A 17,106-nucleotide genomic window follows, 5' to 3' on the forward strand; every position below is an offset into this window, starting at 1 on the left:
AACTCTAGAATTCGTCAGTAGAAAGAAATGGCTCCAAAATACGGGTGGAGAGACAAAAACCATGGTGAGCAGAATATCTCATTCCTTCAATTTTAATATCTTAAGAGTAATTTACTAATCGTCCTTTTGCTTGCGTAGGGCTCCCGATGGGTTCCGTCGTGTTCCCCAATCTCAACGCCCTAGATGACCCCGAGGAGGTCAAGAGGGTGTTGCAAAATGCCCTCAACTGACTCGAGCCTCTGGTGAGGGTTCCTCCTCTCGGAGTCCCTAATCCGCGAATAAAAAATTAAAGAGGAGACATTCCTCCTTGGCTGGGACTCAAGAAAAGAGAATAAAGAAAACACCAATCGAGCCGGCCACAGTGGTCCTCAATGACAAAGAGAAGCGAGTGATGAAGAGGCTTCCCTTCAATGTAGAAAAGGATCTTCCTCAGCTCAACCGGATGCACAGCCGGGAGAGCTCCATAATCCATCGTCAGAGAAAGTTTAGGCGCTTTGAGGGGAGACGTGTTTAGTTGAAAATGCTTATTCTCATTTTTCGATTCCTGTCGATGCTCCCAGTCTGAGGAGTTCGGCCCTGACCTTGCTCTGCCACTTTAACGGCCCAAAACGAACCCGATTGTGATGGCGCCAATCATGGAACTAGGCTAGCCGACACATTCCCAAAATGATTCGATATTTCATTAAAAATTAGATAATAACCTTTTTCATACTGAAATTTCGTAAAATAGATAAATTCAAAAGCCAAAATGCGAAAATAAAAGCCCGACCTCACGTGTCACTAAGTCATGAGCAAATACTACAACTGTTCTGAAATGTAATTAAGACAAAAATATTCTGAATAAAATAACCAAAATATTCTAAAAGGGAGATAAAGAAGGAGAAAGGCGAGACTGCGATCGCCAGGTAGCTACCTCGCTATCTCCGATAAAACTCCGCGATTGAATAGTCAACAGCCGCTACCGTACCCTGATATACCTGGATCTACGCATAAGGTGCAGGGGTAACGTGAGTACACCAACTTAGTAAGTAACAAGCTCAAACTATGGACTGATAGGTAGTGATGAACCAAACCTCAACAGGTAAAACACAACTATACTGTATAGTAAAGTAGGCATTCTTGAAATTCAAGTATTCAGCTGCAGCAAGGTAAATACCAATCTGAACAATGTGAAGTATAAAGCTCAGCTAATCTCTACGTGCCAATGCACAAAAAATGTATGAAAATGTACCATGTATCTCCACTCTCAAGTGCTAATCCACGCGGTACTGCATATGGCCATCCGGCAAGGGAAGATCCATCCCGGAATATATACACATCGCTGACAACAGTCACTCAGTACCGAGGAAGGCTGTTCCAGCCCTATGGAGAAGATCCAACTCCGGGTATAAATACTTCGGACATGATCCATGTCCAGGGAAGATCCATCCCTCAAAATATCAACTGCGCTCACAAGGGGTGTGTTACAGACTATGGAGGGGCTCCTATAGCCCAAGCGCAATCATAATCATCAACATAACCGCCGCGGTGTGCAATCCCATGACTGTCACTCATAATCAGGCTCTTAGCCTCACTCAAAAGCAATACAATGCAATCAATATAGGCCAAGGAATCAATTCCACACGAAAAACTATCAATTTAGACAAAAATCCCAAAATTCACCCAAACCCGGCACCCGAGCCCACGTTTCAGAGACCGACAATAATCACAAAACTAGAAACTTCTTTCACTCCCGAGTCTATACATACCAAATTCATCAAAATCCAACATAAAATGGTCCCTCAAATCCCCAAATCATACTCTCCAATTTCAAGCCCTAATCCCCACAATTTCATCCCTAACTTCTACTAATTTCTACTAATTTCATGCTTAAACAACTGAAAATCACCATAATCACAAGTGTTAGGCTCAAGAAACTTGCCATAATGAAGACCCCTTTGATTCCCTCTTCAAAACTCCCCAAAAGCTCTAATCCCATCCTCAAAAATGGAGGAAATGGGCAAAAATTCACGAAAGGTTAAATTTATACCTTCTGCCCACGCATTTCCGCACCTGCAGCCTATTTCACGCGCCTGCGAGACCGCACCTGCGGTCAAGATGCCGCATCTGCAGTTTTCACTTAACTGCCCAACTTCCGCACCTACGGGCTCGCAGGTGCGGTCAAACCTTCCTCCCCTGCAACAAACTCTGCATCTGCAGTTGCTTCCCATGTCTGCGATCATCGCACCTGGGGTCCCCACTCCGCAGGTGAGGAAATATCAGAAGCAACAACATCAGCTGCAAAATCCCGCTTCCAAACTCTCCGTTAACCATCCGAAATCATCTCGAGCCCCTCGGGGCCTCAACTAAATACACCAACAAATCACATATCAACATACAAACTTAGTCGAACCTCCGGAACACTCAAAACAACATCTAAACACCAAATCGTCCTCGGATTCAAGCCTAGGAACTTCTAAACTTCCAAATTCCGCAAACGATGCTGAAACCCACCAAACAACCTCCGAAAGACCTAAAATTTTGTACACACGTCACAAATGATACTACAGACCTGCTCCAATTTCCGGAATTCCATTCCAACCCCGATATCAAAATTTCCACTGCCGATTGAGAATCGCCAAATTTCTAATTTCGCCAATTCAAGCCTAATTCTACCACAGACCTCAAAATCACATTCCGTACGCGCTCACAAGTCCAAAATCACCTAACGGAGCTAACCGAACCATCAAAATTCACATCCGAGATCATTCAGACATAAGTTAACATTCGATTGACTTTTCTAACTTAAGCATTCTCAAAAGAGACTAAATGTCTCAATTCACTCCAAGACCACTCTGAACCCGAACTGACCAATACGATACGATGATATACAGCTGAGGAACACATAAAGAAGCAGAAATGGGGGAAACGGGGCTATAACTCATAAAATGACAGGCCGAGTCACCCCTCTTAAAAAAACGTTCGTCCTCGAACGAGTCTAGAAACATACCTGAAACCTCAAACAGGTGTGGGTATCAGCTCCGCATCTCCCGCTCGGTCCCCAAGTAGCCTCCTCCACGGGCTGACCTCTTCAATGCACTTTCACTGAAACTATATCCTTTGATCTCGACTTTCGAACCTGCCACTCCAAGATAGCGACTAGCTCCACATCGTAAGTCAAATCACCATCTAACTGAACCGTGGTAAAATCCAAGACATGAGACGGACCGCCGATATACTTCCGGAGCATAGAAACATGAAATATCGTATGCACACTCGATAAGCTAGGTGGCAAGGCAAGCCCATAAGCCACCTCCCCAATCCTCCGAAGCACCTCAAAGGGCCTAATGAACCGCGGGATTAACTTGCCCTTCTTCCGAAATCTCATAACACCCTTCATGGGTGAAACCTTCAATAGAACCTTATCCCCAACCATGTAAGACACGCCGTGAACCTTCCTGTCAGCATAACTCTTTTGTCTTGACTGACCTGTACGAAGCTGCTCTTGAATCACTTTCACCTTGTTCAAGGCATCCTATACCAAGTCTGTACCCAAAAGCCTAGACTCGTCCGGCTCAAACCAACCCACTGGAGAACTACACCGCCTCCCATACAAAGCCTCATATGGAGTCATCTGAATACTCAACTGATAATTTTGTTATATGCAAACTCCGCGAGTAGTAGAAACTGGTCCCATGAACCCCCAAAATCGATGACACAAGCGCGCAACATGTCCTCCAATATCTGAATAGTGCACTCGGACTGCCCGTCCATCTGAGGGTGAAAAGTTGTGCTTAACTCAACCTGACTACCCAACTCTCGCTGCACAGCCCTCCAAAACTGCGATGTAAACTGAGTACCTCTATTAGTAATGATAGAAACCGGGACACCATGCAGGCAAACAATCTCTCGGATATAAATTTTAGCTAACTGCTCTGAAGGATAGGAAGTACACACAGGAATGTAGTGCACGGACTTGGTTAGCCGATCCACGATCACCCAAATAGCATCAAACTTCCTCAAAGTCCGTGGGAGTCCCACTACAAAATCCACGGTGATCTGCTCCCACTTTCACTCTAGAATATCCATCTGCTGAAGCAAGCCACCCAGTCTCCGATGCTCGTATTTCACTTGCTTACAATTAAGACACCGAGCTACAAACCCCACTATATCCTTCTTCATTCTCCTCCACCAATAGTGTTGTCCTAAATCTTGGTACATCTTTGCGGCACCCGGATGGATGGAATACCGAGAGCTGTGGGCCTCCTCCTGAATCAACTCCCGAAGCCCATCTACATTGGGCACACATATCCGGCCCTGCATCCTCAATACCCCGTCATCACCAATACTCACATCTCTGGCATCATCGTGCTGAACTCTATCCTTGAGGACAAGCAAATGAGGATCATCGTACTGGTGCTCTCTAATACGATCAAACAAGAAAGACCGAGAAACCACACAAACTGCGATTCGACTGGGCTCCGAAATATCTAACCTCACAAACCGATTGGCCAAGGCCTGAACATCAACCGCAAGAGGTCTCTCCCCAGTAGGAATATATGCCAAACTGCCCATACTCACCGCCTTCCTATTCAAGGCATCGGCCACCACATTGGCCTTTCTCGGATGGTACAAGATAGTAATATCATAGTCCTTTAGCAACTCCAACCGTCTCTGCTGCCTCAAATTGAGATCCTTTAGCAGCTCCAACACACACTCAATGCCGACCCGAGAAGCATCACAATATATCGTATATGAACCTGAAGCTGATGGAAAAACTAACACTAAAGTTGTGGTCAAGGCAGTCTTGAGATTCTGAAAGCTCACCTTACACTCATCCGACCACCTAAAAGGAGCGCCTTTTTGGGTCAATTTGGTCATGGGTAATGCAATAGATGAAAATCCCTAAATAAATCAACGGTAATAACCCACCAAACCAAGAAAGCTACGAATCTTTGTGGCTGAGGACGGTCTAGGCCAACTCTCAACCGCCTATATCTTCTTCGGATCAACCTAAATACCCTCATTAGACACCACGTGCCCCAAGAACGCCACTGAACTGAGCCAAAACTCACACTTGGAGAACTTTGCATAAAGTTTCTCCTCCCTCAACCGCTGCAATACAACTCGGAAATGCTCAGCGTACTCCTCCTGACTACGCGAGTACCCCAGAATATCATCAATGAAAAAAATAACAAACAAATCGAGATAAGGCCGAAACACGCTATTCATCAAATGCATGAACGGTGTTGGGGCATTGGTCAGCCCAAATAACATCACGAGGAACTCATAATGACCATATCGGGTCCTGAAAGCTGTCTTAAGAATGTTCGAGTCCCTGATCTTCAACTGGTGATACCCTGACCTGAGATCAATCTTGGAGAACACTCTCGCTCCTTGAAGCTGGTCAAATAAATAATCAATACGAGGCAAAGGATACTTGTTGCGGATTGTGAATTTGTTCAACTGCTTATAATCAATGCACATCCTCATAGTGCCATCCTTCTTCTTCACAAATAGAACAGGCGCACCCCAAGGTGAGACACTAGGCCGAATAAACCCCTTATCAAGGAGTTCCTAAAGCTGCTCCTTCAATTCTTTTAACTTCGTCGGTGTCATACGATACGATGGAATAGAAAGAGGCTGAGTGCCCGGCACCAAATCAATACCGAAATCAATATCCCTGTCCGACAGCAAGCCCGACAGGTCTGCAGGAAAGACACCTGGGAAGTCCCTCAGTACCGGAACTGAATCAATGGAAGGAGACTATGCACTGGCATCCCTAACAAAGGCCAAATAAGAAAGACAACCCTTCCCAATCATCCGCTGGGCCTTCAAGAAGGAAATTACCTTACTGGGAACATAATCCGACGAACCTCGCCACTCAATCCGTGGCACCCCAGGCATAGCCAACGTCACTGTCTTAGCGTGATAATGAATATCATGGCGCGGAAAAAACCAATCCATGCCCAATATCACATCAAAATCAACCATACTAACTAGCAAAAGGTCTACTCGGGTCTCCAAACACCTAATAGTAACCACACAAGACCGATATACGTGGTCCACAACAATAGTATCGCCCACCAAAGTAGATACATGAACCGAGGAAACAAGAAACTCGCTGGGCGTATCCAAATAACAAGCAAAATATGTCAACACATATGAAAAAAGTGCAACCAGGATCAAATAATACAGAGGCATCCCTGTGGCAAACTGAGATAATACCTGTGATCACATCATCAGAAGCAATAGCATCCGGTCTGGTAAGAAGTGCATAGAAACGGGCCTGACCACCACCTGATCGGCCTCCCCCTCTAGGGCGACCCCTAGATGACTGACCTCCACCCTGAGTTGGCTGGGCGGGTGGGGAAGCAACTAGTGCTGAAGCCGAAGGCTAACTCCTCTTCTAGGATGAACCTCTCGTAAGACGAGGACATAATCTCTTGATATGACCCAAATTTCCACACTTAAAGCAACATCTCTCGGCAAATGGCGACGGGGACTGAAGGGAGACCCGAGCATCAGGATAGCCACTAGAAGAACCAGGCATAGATGAGCCCTAAACTGATGGTGCGTGAGTCTAACTCTGAGCTGGAAGGGCACTGAGAGATGAGTGGCCCTGATGTGAACTGTGAGAACCATGGCCAGATGATCTACCATGGTGACCCGGACGAGCTGACTGAGCATGTCTAAATGGCCAGCCTCTGTCGTGCTGGAACTGACCTCCGGAAGGAACACCACCAAAACTACCAAATACCCGAGGCCTCTTGGCCTCCCTCTCAACTCGCTCCTGGAGGCGAACAAACTCTATCTCCCTGGCAATGTCAACCACCTCTTCAAAAGAAGCACTAGACACTCTCTCTTTGGTCATAAGAATACGTAGCTAATAAGCGAGGCCATCCATGAACCTCGTGATCCTCTCCCTGTCTGTAGGAACCAACCAAACAGCATAACGGGCTAACTCAAAAAACCTCATCTCGTACTGCATCACAGTCATATCATCCTAACGCAACTGCTCGAACTATCTAAGCAGCTCCTTTCTACGAGACTGCGGCATATACTTCTCCAAAAAGAGAACGGAGAACTGCTGCTAGGTAAGGGGCGATGCACTAACAGACCTACGCCTCTCATAAGCCTCCTACCAAGTAAAGGCAGCTCCAGAAAACTGAAAGGTAGTGAATGGGACCCCACTAGTCTCCGAAATACCCAATGTACGAAGAATCCTCTGACACCTGTCCAAGAAACCCTGGGCATCCTCACCCTCTATACCACTTAAAGTCAGAGGCTGAAATCTACCAAACCTCTCCAACCTACGCTGCTCGTCATCAGGCATGACTAGTACCACATAATCCTGAGCAGGTGCAACCGGCTGGGCTGGTGGTGCCTCCGATGTCTGTAGTCCCTGAACAACCTGCTCGGGTGTACGGGTGGAGGGAGTCTGAGTGCCTCCCCCGGACTGGGAAGTAGCTACTGTAGTAGAAACGGCGACCGCCTGAGCAAGACTGGTGCACACAGTCAAAATATGAGCTAAGGTCTCCTAAAGACTTGGAATAACAATAGGCACAGCCGGTGCCTGAGCTGGTCCTGATGGAGCGCCCACAACTGGGACCTGATCATGTCCTAGGGCGGCTGGTGGATCTGCAAGTGCTGCCCTAGTTATTGTGCGAGCTACACCCCTGCCCCCTACCACGGCCTCGACCGCGACCTCGGCCTCTCGCGGCCCCAACTGGTGGTACTGGTGGTCATCTATCCTGACCGATAGCACGTGTCCTCAGCATCTGTGAGAGAATAGAATAATAGAAGTTTAGTTACCAGAATCAACAGATTCACACGACAAGAATTCAAGAATGTGAGGTTTTCCTAAAGGTTCTGCAGCCTCTCAAAGATAAGTACAGATGTCTCCTTACCGATCCGCAAGACTCTACTAAACATGTTCATGACTCATGAGTCCTATGTAAACAAGGCTCTAATACCAACTTGTCACGACCCAAAACCAACCTGGTCGTGATGGCGCCTATCATGGAACTAGGCCAGCCCACACATTCCCAAAATGATTCGATATTTCATTAAAAATTAGATAATAACTTTTTTCATACTGAAATTCTGTAATAGAGATAAATTCAGAAGCCAAAATGCAGAAATAAAATCCAGACCTCGGGTGCCACTAAGTCATGAGCAAATACTACAACTGTTCTAAAATGTAATAAGACTAAAATAGTCTTAAAATAGCCAAAATATTCTAAAAGGAAGATAAAGAAGAGAAAAGCGGGACTGCGATCGCCAGGCAGCTACCTCGCTATCTCCGATGAAAGTTCGCGACTGGAATAGTCAACAGCCGCTGCCGTGCCCTAAGATACCTGGATCTATACACAAGGAGTAGGGGTAACGTGAGTACAACAAATCAGTAAGTAACAAGCCCAAACTATGGACTGATAGTTAGTGACGAACCAAACCTCAACAGGTAAAACACAATTAAATGTACAGTAAAGTAGGCATGCTTGAAATTCAAGTATTCAGCTAGAGAGCAAGGTAAATACCAATCCGAACAATGTGAAGTATAAATCTCAGCTAATCTCTACGTGCCAATGCACTAAAAATGCATGAAAATGTACCATGTACCTCCACTCTCAAGTGCTCAACCACTCGGTACTGTATATGGCCATCCGGCCCAGGGAAGATTCATCCCGGAATATATACACATCACTGACAACAGTCACTTAGTACAAGGAAGGCCATTCCAGCCCTATGGAGAAGATCCATCTCCAGGTGTAAATACTTCGGACAAGATCCATGTCTAGGGAAGATCCATCCCTCAAAATATCAACTGCGCTCGCTGGGGGTGTGTTACAGACTCCAGAGGGGCTCCTACAGCCCAAGCGCTATCATAATCATCAACATAATCGCTGCATCATGTAGCCCGGTCCCATAACTGTCACTCATAATCAGGCTCTCAGCCTCACTTGGTCATCACTCTCCAGTCTCACACACGGGGGCTCACAGTGCCTTGAAACTAGCCCGAAAAAATGATATGATGTGCCAAATAATAATAACCGAGACTGAGACGTGATATGATATGCATGAATAAGATTGAGTACAGAATATCAATGAAATTAATGAGATGGCAGCAAGAAACGACCACTCGGGTCTCAACAGTATCAGCGTGAAGCCCTAACATGATAATTAGCATATTTTAAAGCTCATTTACTTAATCACACAATAGAAACACGGATATCAACAGAAAGAGTCACTAAGTGGTGCTAAGGAATCAATGAAATCAATATAGGCGAAGGAATCAATTCCACACGAAAAACTATCAATTTAGACAAAAATCCTTAAATTCACCCAAACCCGGCCCCCGGGCCCACGTCTTGGAATCCGACAAAAATCACAAAACTAGAAACTCCTTTCACTCCCGAATCTATACATACCAAATTCATCAAAAACCGATATTAAATGGTCCCTCAAATCACCAAATCAAACTCTCCAATTTCAAGCCCTAATCCCCTCAATTTCATCCCTATTTTCTACTAATTTCATGCTTAAACAAATGAAAATCACCATAATCACGAGTGTTAGGCTCAAGAAACTTACCACAATGAAGACCTCTTTGATTCCCTCTTCAACACTCCCCAAAAGCTACAATCCCGTCTTCAAAAATGGAGGAAATGGGCAAAAATTTGCAAGGGGTTTAATTTATACCCTCTGCCCATGCATTTCCGCACCTGCGGCCTATTTCACGCGCCTGCGGGACCGCACCTGCGGTCAAGATGCCGCATCTGCAGTTTTTACTTAACTCCCTGACTTTCGCACCTGCGCCCCAAGCCTCGCGCTGCGGGCTCGCAGGTGCGATCAAACCTTCCGCTCCTTCAACATACTCCGCATCTGCGATTGTTTCCCGCGTCTATGATCATCACACCTGGGGTGCCCACTCCGCAGGTACGGAAATATCAGAAGCAGCAACTTCAGTTGCAGAATCCCACTTCCAAACTCTCTATTAACCATCTGAAATCATCCCGAGCCCCTCGAGGCCTCAACCAAATATACCGAAACATCACATATCAACATATAAACTTAGTCAAACCTCCAGAACACTCGGAACAACATCAAAACACCAAATCACACTAGGATTCAAGCATAAGCACTTCTAAACTTCCAAATTTAGCAAATGATGCCGAAACCTACCAAACCACCTACGAAAGACCTGAAATTTTGCACACACGTCAAAAATGATACTACGGACCTACTCCAATATCCAGAAATCCATTCCAACCCCGATATCAAAATTTCCACTGCCGACCGAGAATCGCCAAATTTCCAATTTCGCCAACTCAAGCCTAATTCTACCACAGACCTCAAAATCACATTCTGGATACGCTCCCAAGTCCAAAATCACCTAACAAAGCTAACCAATCCTTCTGAATTCACATCCTAGATCGTTCACACATAAGTCAACATCCGGTTGACTTTTCCAACTTAAGCCTTCTCAAAAGAGACTAAATTTCTCAATTCACTCCAAAACCACTCTGAACTTGAACCGACCAACACGATACGATGAAATACAGCTGAGGAACATATAAAGAAGCAGAGATAGGAGAAACGGGGCTATAACTCATGAAACGACCGACCGGGTCGTTACAACCACCGACTGCTGAGCTGGATACAACTATCGCCCCCTTCGTACCAGCTGCTTCATTGCCATCTACACCAATAACTTCTTACCCACCGACATTGGCTGCCCCTTCTCCACCAGCACCAACTACTTCTCCTCCATCGTTATTAGCCGAGCTAGCAGGGAATGGTGCCCCTCCATGGTCTCCCAATCATGAGGACCTGGGAAATAATTATTCGGCACATTTCCAAGATCCTCATAGAAGGCGAAGCACCACTCTTTCGGTTTTGAAGGAGTTCCTTATTTTCTTAAAGCCGGCGGAACTTGCCAATTACTTGAGGCCGCTAGTGTAAGGCCCCGTGAAAACTTCTACCCAAAACCCGAAAGCTCGTAGTGTCAACTTAGGAATATGTGTTAGAAATTTGTAAAATTCAGCCTCTGGACTGATCTATGCATTAAAAAGTCAAGGAATAATATTTTCCAGAAAAGTGCGATTTTGCGATCCAGTATGCGGTCGCATAACAGCTATGCAGACCGCATAGTCACCGCGGAGTCAGGCAGTGTGATGGTTAATTTTGAGGTCAACTATGCGGCCAATTATGTGATCGCATAATCGATATGCGGGCCGCATAGTCGTCGCATAATCCACTTGAAATTTTTGCGAGGAGCAATTCTGCGGTGCATTATGCGATCACAGAACAGGTATGCGGACCGCATTCTTGTCGCATACCCAGGCAGTTTGTTCAGGTTTTTGGGAGCATTTTTGCGGTCCATTCTGCGGGCCGCATGTCAATTTTGCGATTGCATATGCGATCGCAGATCTGAGTCAGGGCTCTAGATTTCTAAATTTTAAGCCCGACCCCCTGTCGTTATATCCTGTTTAATAGATCATTTTGAGCCTATTTTCCTAGTGCTTTTAGAGTGAGAAAGAGGGTCTTAGAGAGGGGAAGTGCCTTTCATCAACATTGATCCACAAATCATTGCTAAAACATTGAAGATAATAAAGTCAGGCACCTAAATCTTCATCCCAGGAGGTAAGACTTCATCACCTTAGCTCTTAATTTTAAACATAGCTATAAGGGGTCATTAGTGAGGTAATTCATGGGGATAAGGGTGACTACGTTGCATGCATGTGTTCTAGAAGATATGTGGAAATTATAAATAGAGAGGCATGGGGAAAGGGCTAGTGTAATCTTGCATAAAAGGACCATAGGACCTTAATGAACACTCAATGCTTGATAAAATGCTCAAGCGAGCTAAGATTATGATCTTTTCCTAATTATGGGTTCAATTGTGCTATATTTTTTAAATAGATTGAAGTGCAAAACATTCCAGAACATTTTAGGATTAAGGGAAAGCTCAATTGAGGTATGTATGGCTAAAACCCCGTCTTTTAGAAATTGAGCTTCGTTGGTGTTTGTGTAAATACGGTAAGTTTAAAGTTGAATTGTTGTATTTATTGTTGTTTCACATGAATGTGGGGTTGCAACCTTATATGCGTGGAAGATGTGTCTCAATATGATCAATGTGTTATTCTTGATAACTTGAAAAGGTGCAAGGAATATGAATCATGTATTGAAATGCTTAGACCTTAGATTGAGATTGAAGCTGTGTATGTCGTTCCATCTATGTGAAGTCTCATCTACGCCTACAATTTTATTTGCTCTTGTGTGCCCATATTATCCTAAATTACAAATCTAACATTGAAATTGGGAATGATGTGAGATGTGGCCTAGTGCCAAATATATGACGTGTTAGCCGTGGCCCCAAGTGCCTATGAAATGATTTATGGGAAACAAAGATTGAAATGAGATGATTGCTGGAAAAGGGAAACGCCTTGGTAAGGCGGCCTAGCCGATCGGGCCGAGATCGGACGCCATGCTACGCACATGGTGGTAATGTGGTTGTGATTGAAGTGTATGTCTCAAACGAGGCAACCTAGCCAATCGGGTCGAGATCGAACTCCGCTCAAGATAACGGTGGTAATGTGAACAATGATGAACAATATGACATGCCCTAAAATAAAATCTATGGAAACACGATGTGAAAATTGTATGATTCTTTCGTTTGATAATGTTGTGGTCATTTAAAGTTTCCTTTGAAATATACTTGTGATTGCCTTAGTTTTGTATGAAAGTTCTTTCTAACTAGATGGTGTTTAGTTATACATACTAGTACTATTTCATGGTACTAACGTCCCTTTTGCCGGGGGCGCTACATTTTTAAATGAATGTAATGGCTCCATAGCGGACACTGCCGATCGCGCGTAGCGGAGTGCTCTCCTTTCGAAGTTTTGGTGAGCCCCCTTTTCCTTCAAGGGGTTATGTTGTACATCTTTGTTGTAGACTTCCACTTTTGAGGTATAGCCGGGGCCTTGTTGCCGGCATTGTCATGACTTGTTACTTTTGTATCCATAGAGGCTCCGTAGATGTTTGTGTGGGTTAGTATGGGTGCGGATGGGACTATGAACTATGTTGTAACTCTGAACTCTTGTTTTCTAAATTGTAGCTGTATGGAAATCTTGGAACCTAACTACAGTTTAAGGTTGTGATATAAAATGAACTATCAATATTGAATGTACAACCCCTTTTATTGTCTAATTAAACGGAAATCGGATTCCTTAATCACAGTGAGTTGGGTAGAAAGTGTTTGATAAGGCTTGCTCAGTTGGGTTCACTCGATGGAGCGCCGGTCGTGCCTCCCGAGGTTGGGGCGTGACAGTAAAAGGGTCCGATCTCGGGATAATACTAATCACTTCTTTGGTAGGAACCCTGAAACAGGCCATTAGAACAGTACCTTTGACTAACAATAAAGCCGAGTATGAGGCTTTGGTTGCAGGACTCTAATTACCTCGGGGACTTGGCTCCGAGGTGATTGGAGTAAAATGTGATTCCGAGATAGTAGTGAACCGGGTATATGGAGTCTTTAACACAAAAGCGGAGCTCATGTAGCAATACTTGAATAAGGTACAAGTTATACTTTCTCGGTTTAGGGAGTGATCGATGATTCATATCCCAAGAGAAGAGAACGTGGAGGAAGATGCATTGGCTAATTTAGGATCGTCCACGAAAAAGAAAGGGGCTGATTTCAATGCAGTTGTTCAGCTGTTACAATCAGTCCTGGATGTGAATGGGTATTGCGAAGTCAACTCGACCAACCTAATATGGGATTGGAGAAACGACATTCTATAATATTTAAGGCATGGAAAATTTCCCGAAGACCCTAAAGCTTCCCGAGCACTTAACTAAAGCTGCCCGTTATTACCTTGTTGACGGTCAATTATATCGAAGGTCTTTTCAAGAAATTGGCTCGGTGTTTAGGGACGTCGCAAACTGATAATATGATGAGAGAAGTTCATGAAGGGGTCTGTGAAAATCATTCTGGTGCGAACTCGTTCGTTCTCAAATTGATAAAAATCGGTTACTATTGGCCCCGTATAGAACAAGACGCAAAGGCATTTGTACAAAAATGTGATAAGTGCCAGCATCATGCGTAGTTAGTGCATCATTCGGTAGAGCTTTTGCATTCGGTGGTGTCACTGTGGCCATTCATGAAATGGGAGATGGACATAGTTGGCCCCTTACCTCACGGTCCCGGGTAGGTAAAATTTCTTTTAGTTTTAGTTGATTATTTCACTAAATGGGTTGAAGCATGTGCTTAAAAAAATATTGGAGAGCGAGAAGTGATTGATTTCATATGGGATCACGCCATTTGTCAGTTTGGAGTACCAAAAAAATTGCTTGTGACAATGGACCACAATTTACAGGTTCCAAAATCACAAAGCTTTTGGAAGGATTGAAGATTAAAAGGATCACATCTTCTCCGTATCATCCAAGTGTTAATGGACGAACGGAGTCAAACCAATAAGGTGATAATTCAAAACCTTAAGAAGAAATTAGAAGATACTAAAGGTAATTGGCTAGAAGAGTTACCGGGACCGTTATGTGTGTTTACCGTGAAAATGATAATAAAAATTAAATTTGTTGATGGGACTCTAAAAATACGTGATCTATTTTTATGCTAGTTGTTTAAGCAGATGATGCTATGTATATGAAGTTTAGAGACGACATGCAAGCTAAAATAGATATCACGCCCCAACCTCGGGAGGCACAACCGGCGCTCAATCGAGTGAACCCAACTGACCAAGAATTATTGACTCTTTCTACCCAACTCAATATGATTAAGGAATTTGACTTTCTATTAATTAGACAATAGCAAAATCGAGCATTCAACATTGTTCATTTTCTTATATCACAAATCTTAAATCATGGCTAGATTTCCAAGATTTCATACAGTCATAGATTAGACGAACTAGAGAATAGAGTTATAACACAGTTCATTAACCCACCCAACTCCCATACATAACCCACACAACGTTTACGGAGCCTGTATGGATACAAAAGACAAGTTATGACAACGCCGGCAACAAGGCCCCGACTATACCTCAAAAGTGGAAGTTTACAACAAAAGATGTACAACATAACCCCTTGAAGGAAAAAGGGGCTCACCAAGACTTCGAGAGGAGGACACTCTACTACGTGCGATCGGCACTGTCCGCTATAGAGCCACCTACATTCATTTAAAATGTAGCGCCCCCGGCAAAAGGGACGTTAGTACCATGGAATAGTACTAGTATGTATAACTAAACACCATCTAGTTAGAAAGAACTTTCATACAAGAATAAGAAATCACAAGTATAACTCAAAACTTCAAACGATCACCACATTATCAAATAAAAGAATCATGCAACCTTCACATCATTTTTCCATAGCTTTTATTTTGGGGCATTTCACACATTCATCATTGCTCACAATACCACCGCTATCTTGAGCGGAGTCCGATCTCGACCCAATCGACTAGGTTGCCTCATTTGAGACATATACTTCAATCACAATCTCATTTTTTTTTTCCGGAATTTATTCACAATACCACCGCTATCTTGAGCGGAGTCCGATCTCGGCCCGATCGGCTAGGCCGCCTTACCAAGGCATTGTTCCCTTCTCATTGATCATTTCGTTTCACATATATCATTTCATAGGCACTTGGGGCCACAACTTATCACATCATTCTTGGCACTAGGCCGCATTTTACATCGTTCCCAATTTCAATATTAGCTCTGCCATTTAAGACAATAGGTGCACACAAGAACGATTTAAATTGTAAGCATAGATAAGACTTCCCGTAGGTGGCACAACAATGCAGCTTCAATCTAAATTTAAGGTCCAAGCATTTCAATACATAATTCTTTTCTTTGCTCCTTTCAAGTTATCAAGATAGCACGTTGATCATGTTGAGACACATCTTTCACGCATATAAGGTTACAACACCAATTCATGTAAATCAAGCAATGCAGCAATTCAACTTTAATCTTACCATATTCACACAAACATCGATGAAGCTCAATTTCTAAAAGACGGGGTTTTAGCCATACATACCTCAATAAAGCTTTCCTTAATTCTTACAAAATTTCGGGACTCTTAGCACTTCAATCTATAGTATAAGAATTACAAATCGAACCAAGAATTAGAGACACGGTTAAGATTTTAGCTCGTTCAGGTATACTATCAAGCACCAAGTGTGCATTGTGATCTTAGGTCCCTTTTTGAAAGAGATTTCTTCAATGTTATACTCTAATTGTTGTCTCTTTAGTTCTCATCCTCCCCATACCCCATTATCTTATGCATGCAAGATTATTAGCCCTTTTTCCCAAGAACTCAATTGTTANCGCTCTTCCGATCTATGCTTGATAAAATGCTCAAGCGAGCTAAGATTATGATCTTTTCCTGATTATGGGTTCAATTGTGCTACATTGCTTAAATAGATTTAAGTACAAAACATTCTGGAACATTATAGGATTATGGGAAGGCTCAATTGAGGTATGTATGGCTGAAACCCCGTCTTTTAGAAATTGAGCTTCGTTGGTGTTTGTGTAAATACGGTAAGTTTAAAGTTGAATTGTTGTATTAATTGTTGTTTCACATGAATGTGGGGTTGAAACCTTATATGCGATGAAGATGTGTCTCAATATGATCAATGTGTTATTCTTGATAACTTGAAATGGTGCAAGGAATATGAATCATGTATTGAAATGCTTAGACCTTAGATTGAGATTGAAGCTGCGTATGTTATGCCATCTATGTGACCTATAATTTTATTTGCTCTTGTGTGCCCATATTATCCTAAATCACAAATCCAACATTAAAATTGGGAATGATGTGAGATGTGGCCTAGTGCCAAATATATGATGTGATAGTTGTGGCCCCAAGTGCCTATGAAATAATTTATAGGAAACAAAGATTGAAATGAGATGATTGATGGAAAAGGGAAACGCCTTGGTAAGGCGGCCTAGCCGATCAGGTCGAGATCAGATGCCATGCTACGCACATGGTGGTATTGTGTTTGTGATTGAAGTGTATGTCTCAAATGAGGCAACCTAGCCGATCGGGTCGAGATCGGACTCCGCTCAAGATAGCGGTGGTAATGTGAACAATGATGAACAGTATGAAATGCCCCAA

The sequence above is a fragment of the Nicotiana attenuata genome, chromosome 5 (genome assembly GCF_001879085.1).
Source record: "Nicotiana attenuata strain UT chromosome 5, NIATTr2, whole genome shotgun sequence".
In the NCBI taxonomy this organism is placed as follows: Eukaryota; Viridiplantae; Streptophyta; class Magnoliopsida; order Solanales; family Solanaceae; genus Nicotiana; species Nicotiana attenuata.